Raw genomic sequence first — 7,850 nt, 5'->3', positions numbered from 1 at the left:
AAACAAATATATTCCAAATAAAGTGAAAAATATTTGAAATTTATGGCCAGTGCCTATTTAGTTGAGTCGAGCCTTGTAGTTTTTTTTTTTTTTTTCAATTAAAGGATAAAAGAAAAAGGGAAAACATTTTACTTCATACAAAACACACCATAAGAAGAAGACAACGAAGAGTAGCACTGTTGTTAATTGCATTATAAGTAGTGTTAAGTAACATTAAGTATTATTAAATAGTGTTAAATAAATATATAAGAAGTTAAGCAAATATAGCAAAGAAAGCTAATTAAATCTATGTTATATCAATAAGGGTTATGTTGGAATAGATAAGATCCTTCAGGACCTCCACCTTAACCAAAAATCTCGCATTCAAACCCTAGTACAAAATCCAGATTAGTCAGGTCCAACGCTCGATGGAAAACCAAAAGAACCTCTATGTTTATTTTCAACCTATTGGGACCCACCCAAAACATCAATCATTGAAGCGTTTGGCCATACATTTGGGACGCCAATTTAGGTTTTGATTTAAAATTGGTGTTTCTTTATAAAATCTGCACAAAATTTCAACTTCAACTTCAACTTCAAAATCATGATTTCAAATCTCGCCTATGCCAATTTGAAATGATGCAGTGGAACGAATTCACCACACCCTTATCATCAAGATTCAACCTTTATGTCCCTGACTTCTTGTTTTTTGGTGAATCTTACAGTACTAGGCCTGAAAGAACTGAATCTGTTCAGGCCAGTGTGTTATGAGGACAATGGAGGCTTATGGGCAGGGGCAGATCTAGGCTAACGGGTATGGGTTGGTGCGGGTTCCCCCGAACCAATAACTTTTGCGTGAACCTTGTATTTATATTGAGAAATCTATTAAATATATAAAAAATATCTGCTGGGAACTCAGTAACAAAGTATTGGTTCAGCGGGAGTAATGGAACCTGCTTAAGCTTAGCTTGCCTTCTAGATAGACGAGGGTTCAATTCCCCTTGTCATATCTAAAGAAATTATTTTGTTTAATTTGAGATCGTTCGGAATCCATAAACTTCAAATTCTGATCCGGCTCTGCTTATGGGGTTAAGAAAGGTAGTTATGGGGTTGAGTTATGGAGAAGTTGGTTCTTGGGTGTTCTGGTGTTAAGAAAGGTTTTGTTGGGTATAGTATGACTAGTTTTGTTGGGTATAGTATGGCTGTTCAATTCCCTGAGGCAGTGGAAAAGTTGGTTCTTGGGTGTTCTGGTGTTTGACTTGAGGAAAAATACATGGAAAATGGGATGTTTCAAGTGAACATGAGGCTTGTGAGTTGTTATTTGGATATCCATGTTTCAGATATGTTGAGAAAAAGCAAGTTTTGTCTTTTGAGTTGTTATTTTGAACTTGAGAGCTTGCCTTCATCACTTTCCAGTTTCGGGTTTCTGTCAACTTGAGGCATACTCAAACCATGTAGGGGGTTTTATTGCCTCGATCAGGAAAAATATTCACTTTTTCAGCTTCTGGGAGTAGTTTCAATTCAAAGTCAGAGCCATCTGAATCATCAAATTTACCTTCCTTTAGGGCCTTTGAAATGCTTCTTCAGAACCAAACCAATTTAGTCATGATAGTAGCCGAATGCCCGATAACCCACCTACGAATTTGGGTCATTGATTTGCTCATTCTGAGATTCTTACTCATCCTCATGATGTAAGTTTTGATAGTGATCTTGGTGTTGTTGGTGGACTGGATGGACCTCCTCAGAGCTTCGATACCAGATGCAATTGTAATGCATAATCCTTTGATGCCCTATATTTAGTAAACACAAGAATAAGTTCTATGATTATACTGGCTGCAAATCTAGGACAATACAATAGAAGATATAGTCACCTGACTGTGGCTGTATGCACCTGTTGCTCTACCAGGAATTTGGTCGAGGATCTTGTAAGTTCGTAGATTATATTGTTGATAGAGAGGAAATCCTCCTCAGTCTTTTCAATGGTCCATCCAGTCCACCAACAACACCAAGATCACTATCAAACTTATATCATCAGGTGGAAGAGTAAGAATCTCTGAATGAGCACATCAATGACCCAAATTATCCGACCTGCCGGATTCGAACCAGCGACCAAAGGATATTTGAAAGGTTTACACCCCACTACAGTCCTCCGCTTTACCAACTGTGCTAAGGTCGGTTGTATGAGCCCTGCTTTATTGATAATATTATAAGGTGATCGATCTTATTGATTCCCAAGAATGTATGTTCTCCATCCACCATTTCACAAATATGAAGTTGAGGGATAAACTTTTGGATTAGTTTTATATGCTCGGGAGTTTCTGGATTTTGGCCTGAAGAATGTTATTAGTTATTTCAAGTGGTTCTGGACTCTGGTAATCATACTTGTATATTCTTTTGCACCATTACTTTTTCTGTATATCTCATGATGTCCTTTCGCACCATTACTTTTTCTGTATACCTTCTGCATTTCATTAACCTAACGCTTGTAGTTCAAGATCTGTTGTCTATCTATCTCTTTGCTACAAACTCTTTTTTTTTCCTGTCTTGTTTCAAATGCACAGACAATGCAGTCTCAAGAGCTTGATCAATATGTATTAGAAGATATTTGTGAAGGTTGGATCGTGGTTGTCTTCCTTATATTGCTATATGAAAATCATGAATAGTTGGTTTAAGATGCCTGAAAAGGAAATGGAGAATTACTGGGGCAGCCCATGCTAATGCCTAGAAAATAGTCTGTTTGTTGTTTGATCTTGCCTGTAAATTGGAATCTTAATAACATTATAATGTGGCCTTACTTATTGAGTTCCAAGGATGAATTTCGACTTCCATATATATATAGATATATATGAAGTTGAGGAAGGAACTTTTAAAGTTGTTTCTAAGATGTTTGTTGACTTATATACCTTTTGGCTGGAAGTTAATATTATTTCTTCGACCAGTTCTGGCTCTGAAGAAGCAAAAATTGTCATAATCTATGTGCATTGCCTCCTAGATATTTGCTCTCATGTTGTTCCTTTTGCATCTACTTTTTCTGTAGGCACTCCTTCTCCATATTTTTACAAGCAGGCATTCTTTCTGCATTTTCACGCCTAAGTATCGATTTAAAGTTCTTGCTGTCTGTTTGTCTATATAAGCTCTTTCATTCCCCTCTCACCATCCTGTCCCCACTCTCGCTTTTTCAAATGTTGTATGTAGTATACATTCTTGAAATTTGATAAACGATTGGTATTTCAAGACAGTTGTGAGAGTTGGGTGCTTCTTGTTTAGAGCATAGATAAAGAAACTAGTTGTTGTGGGTCTGTGGTTTCTCACTGAAATTTTAAGCGTCTGTCTGGATTAAGAAATTGGAGATTGCAGGGAATCTCACACTACTGAGACAAGAATATATTTTTATAAGCTTCTATTCCCAAAGAAAATGGTACTAAATTCTTTTCATGCACCACTTGTCAGAGTGATGGTAAATTATATGAAAACCCTTCTCTCCAGATTAGAAATTATAAAAAAAAGGAGTAACAAGATGGCAGAAGAATTAAAATCCGACCTGCCGGATTTGAACCAGCGACCTAAGGATATCTGATAGGTTCCACAACTACAGTCCTCCGCTCTACCAACTGAGCTAAGGTCGGTTGCTATTGATTCTTTCCAATGCTATAGTTTTGAAAACATTTAAAACATGTTTATCTTGTGTTGTCCCAAGAATGAGTTTCTACTAAAGCTATAGCTGAATATTACCCACTAGTGTTATGGAGTTATGCATGACCTTTTAAAGCTGGGGAGCTCATGCTAATGCCTTGAAAATAGTTTGCTTGATCTTGCCTGTATCTTGGAATCTTGATATAATTGTAAAGTGATCTTACTTAGTGAGTTCCAAGAATGAATTTCGACTTCCATCTACCAGTACAAAACTATGAAGTTGAGAAAAAAGCTCTTAAAGTTGTTTATACGATGTTTGGCGATTTATCTACCTTTTGGCATTGAAGTGTACATTATTTCTTCTTCAAATTCTGCTCCGAAGAAGCCCAAATCGTCATAATCTATTTGCTCATATCCTTCTAGTTATTTTCTCTCGTGTTTTATCCTTTTGCACCACTACTTGTTCTCTAGGCATTCTTCTGCATTCTTTGAACAAACAGTCACTCTTTCTGCATTTTCACGCCTAACACTACTAGAAATAGAGGTTTTTTCCACTGATATTCAGTGAGAAATTTGTGTTATAAAACATAATTTTCCTACCTCATTCCCACTAAACCAACTCACTGGGAAAGCACATGGTAGGAAACGGGTTCCCATTGAAATGTTGAGAAACTTCCTACTTTTTTCACGTGAAAATACTACTATTCTACTTTTTTCACGTGAAAATACTACTATTTAAGTTTTCCACCGACATTCAATGGATAGCCACCGATAACTCTCAGTGGGAAAATAGAATTCTTTTAGTAGTGTAAGTAGCAGTGTACAGTTCTTTCTGTCTGTTTGTCTATATAAGCTCTTTCCTTCACCTCCATCCACCCCCCCCCCCCCCCCCCCCCGCCTCCTCTTAGTGCTTTCTCAAATATTTTGAAATTTGATAAATGAATGGTATTTTGATAAAAAAAATAAAAAGATGAATGGTATTTCAAGAAATTTGTGACAGTTGAGTGCTTGTATTTTTCTTACATTAGTAAAGTAAAGCTACTTGTTGTGGGTCTTTGTTTCTCACTGAAATTTTAAGCCTCTGCCTGGATTAATAAATCGGAGATTGCAGGGAATCTCATAATACTGACACAAATGTTGGAAATAATAATTCAAAATTATAGGAAATCAAAATTGGTTAGGATTTGGTATTTTAATTCATGTCTAATTAGGATATATAGTCAAATTAGTATAGGAATAGGTTTTCCTGTTTTGAGTTAAAGTAGGTTTTATACTATTATAAATAGGGCTACTGCTAATTATTTTATATTGTGGAGATTGTAAAGTGCGTTTAGAGATTCATAGAGTTTATCAAAAGAATATTCTCCTTCAAATTGGTATCAGAGCTTCTACGATCCACGGTATTTTAAAATCAAAGAGCCTTCCGCTGGCGCTATGACCTATATATGCCGCCCGTCTGGCCAATGATGATGATGTTGGCAAACATCAAGCTACTGATATGCATGAAAAACAATTATGCTAAGAAGGACTAACCAAAGATTGTAAGTTTAAAGAGGTGTAAGCATATATGGCACAAGAGGAAGAACATCTTCTCTAAAAAAGAGAAGGCCAAAAAAAATAAAATATGGAAGGTTGATGAGAAAGTGCATCAACAAAATTGGAATGTTGAAGAGAAAATGCTCCAATGATTGTGAAGGTTGAAGAGAAAGTTCTTCAACAATTGAAGGTTGATGAGAAAGTACATCAATAAAATTGGAATGTTGGAGAGAAAGTGCTCCAACGATTGTGAAGGTTGAAGAAAAAGTGCATCAACAATTGAAGGTTGATGAAAAAGTGCATCAACAAAATTGGAATGTTGGAGAGAAAGTCTTTCCCGGTTGAAGGTTGAAGAAAAAGTGCTTCAACAATTGCAGGTTGGTGAGAATGTGCATCAACAAAGTGGAAAGGTCAGAGAGAAAGTCTTTCTAACGATTATGAAGGTTGAAGAGAAAGTGCTTCAACAATTGAAGATTGGTGAGAAAGTGCATCAACATATTGGAATGTTGGAGAGAAAGTGCTCCAACGATTGTGAAGGTTGAAGAGAAAATGCTTCAACAATTGAAGGTTGGTGAGAAAGTGCATCAATAAATTGGAATGTTGAAGAGAAAGTGCTCCAACAATTGTAAAGGTTGAAGAGAAAGTGCTTCAACAAGTTAGAAGATGGTGAGTGATGGTTGAAGAGAAAGTGCTCCAACAATTGATGGGCTGAAAATAATTGCTTCAAAATTGGAAAATGGTGATAAGTGCATCAAGAATTAGATACACAATTTTGAATTACGGGAGAATGTTGGAAATAATAATTCAAAATTGTAGGAAACCGAAATTAGTTAGGATTTGGTATTTTAATTCATGTCTAATTAGGATATATAGTCAAATTAGTATAGGAATAGGTTTTCCTGTTTTGAGTTAAAGTAGGTTTTATACTATTATAAATAGGGGTACTACTAGTTATTTTATATTGTGGAGATTGTAAAGAGCGTTTCGAGATTCATAGAGTTTATCAATAAAATATTTTCCTTCAACAAATATATTTTGTAAAGTTGCTATTGCCAAAAATAATGGTAATAAATTATCGGCATAATATATAAGCATGCCCTCAAACTTGCTTTCATTGTAAGATGCCCTCCAACTTGGGTACAGACGTCATGTACGCCTCAACTTGTCTCTACTTTGTTGATTCTTCCTTATTGATTCTCGCCCTCATACTAAGCAGGACAATAATGACAATAGCCACAAGCAAGTTTAAAAGAGCGGAGAAGACATTACATTGGAGGAATTTTTTTGGTAATTTGGCTGAATCTCTTGGCTACCTAAATCGTGTTTTTTTTTTTTTTTTTTTTTTTTTTTGAGACTAAGATAAGTACTGATTACATTATTTGATGTAGATTAAGTTGTTGATTGTTGTTGGCAAGCATAGAAGTCTACCGTAGAGTTCTTTTCTCCCAACTTCATGCCTGTAAATTTTTTGATTAAATGTTCTTGAATGGTAATGTGCGTTTAATTAGAGCAAGAAAGCTCACAGTATCCATGATTGTTGAGTTAATATCAAATTTGCCTTTGTACTCTCACAAATAACTTATATTTGTCCTTTGTTATATTTCTTTTTGATATATTTGCCCTTGCTATCCAACTTCAGGGTCATATTTGCCCCTGATACTCTAATTGGGTTATATTTACCCTTCGTTCATTAAAGCAGAAAGGACACTATGTATCCAATGGCCTAAAGTAATGCCACATTTGGCCTTTTTTTGTTTTTTTGGCGCAGATTGCCCTTCTTTTGGGGTGGTCTTTAAATTTTGCCCCTCATATTTGTGGTCTTTAAATTTTTCCCCCCATATTACTAGTCTTTAATTTTTGCCCTTCGCGTTGCAACCCTGAGCTTCGCGCAGAAATCATAAGGTTATGGGTTTGAACCCCTGCTCAAGCCTAAATTTAAAAAAAAAATAAAAAAAATCGCAAGGCAAGGTTTGGGTCGCGTGTATGCCGGGTCCGGCATACACTTGTTAAGGAATAACTTAAAGTTATGCCTGACTCGGCTGATACCATGCGTTATGGGCATACTTGGCATAAGTATGCCGGTCCGCATAACTTTGGTTATTCCTTAACAAGTGTATGCGGGTCCCAAGATACTTATGGGCAGACTTTTAGTTAAGCCTTAACTAAAAGTTTTTTCCTAGTTATGCCTTATGGGGTGGACTTTTAATTAAGGCATAACTAAAAGTATGCCCCATAAGACATAACTTTTCCTTAAGACATAGACTTTACCTTATAAGGCAAACTTTTAGTTATGCCTTAAGGAAAAGTTCCACGCATAGGCATACTTTTAGGTATGCCTTGGCGTACTTTTAGTTAAGGCATAACAAAAGTATGCCCCTAAGGCGGAACTTTTCCTTAAGCATAAACTTTGCCTTATAAGGTGAACTTATAGTTATGTCTGGGTCCTAAGCATAACTTTAGTTATTCTTAAGGAAAAGTTCCGCCATGAAGCATACCAGTAGTTATGTCTTTTAAAGCACACTTTTAGTTAAGGCATAACTAAAAGTTTACCTTGAAAAGTAAAAAAATAAAATAAAAAATATATATATATATATATATATATATATATGCCTCAAGGCAAAGTCTGCCCCCATCGGCAGACTTTTGGTTAAACAAAACTAAAATTCTGCCAGTGGGGGCATAGCGAAATTTAAACTCGCCTT

At 35.8% G+C, this 7,850-nt stretch overlaps 2 non-coding genes across 2 annotated transcripts; both read right to left on the bottom strand.

Annotated features, from left to right (window-relative positions):
- Positions 1-2,061: 2,061 nt before the first annotated feature.
- On the bottom strand, positions 2,062-2,155 carry TRNAY-GUA (transfer RNA tyrosine (anticodon GUA)). The gene is made up of 2 exons: positions 2,119-2,155; positions 2,062-2,097 (listed from the first exon to the last, which is right to left on the bottom strand). It is a non-coding gene; the product is annotated as a tRNA-Tyr (tRNA).
- Positions 2,156-3,514: 1,359 nt separating this feature from the next.
- Positions 3,515-3,605, bottom strand: TRNAY-GUA (transfer RNA tyrosine (anticodon GUA)). The gene is given in 2 exon segments: positions 3,515-3,550; positions 3,569-3,605. It is a non-coding gene; the product is annotated as a tRNA-Tyr (tRNA).
- Between the last annotated feature and the right edge of the window lie 4,245 nt (positions 3,606-7,850).

Source organism: Lycium ferocissimum, chromosome 1 (genome assembly GCF_029784015.1).
Source record: "Lycium ferocissimum isolate CSIRO_LF1 chromosome 1, AGI_CSIRO_Lferr_CH_V1, whole genome shotgun sequence".
NCBI lineage: Eukaryota > Viridiplantae > Streptophyta > Magnoliopsida > Solanales > Solanaceae > Lycium > Lycium ferocissimum.
The sequence above is the reverse complement of the archived record's forward strand: the minus strand, read 5'-3'. Positions and strand labels throughout refer to the sequence as shown.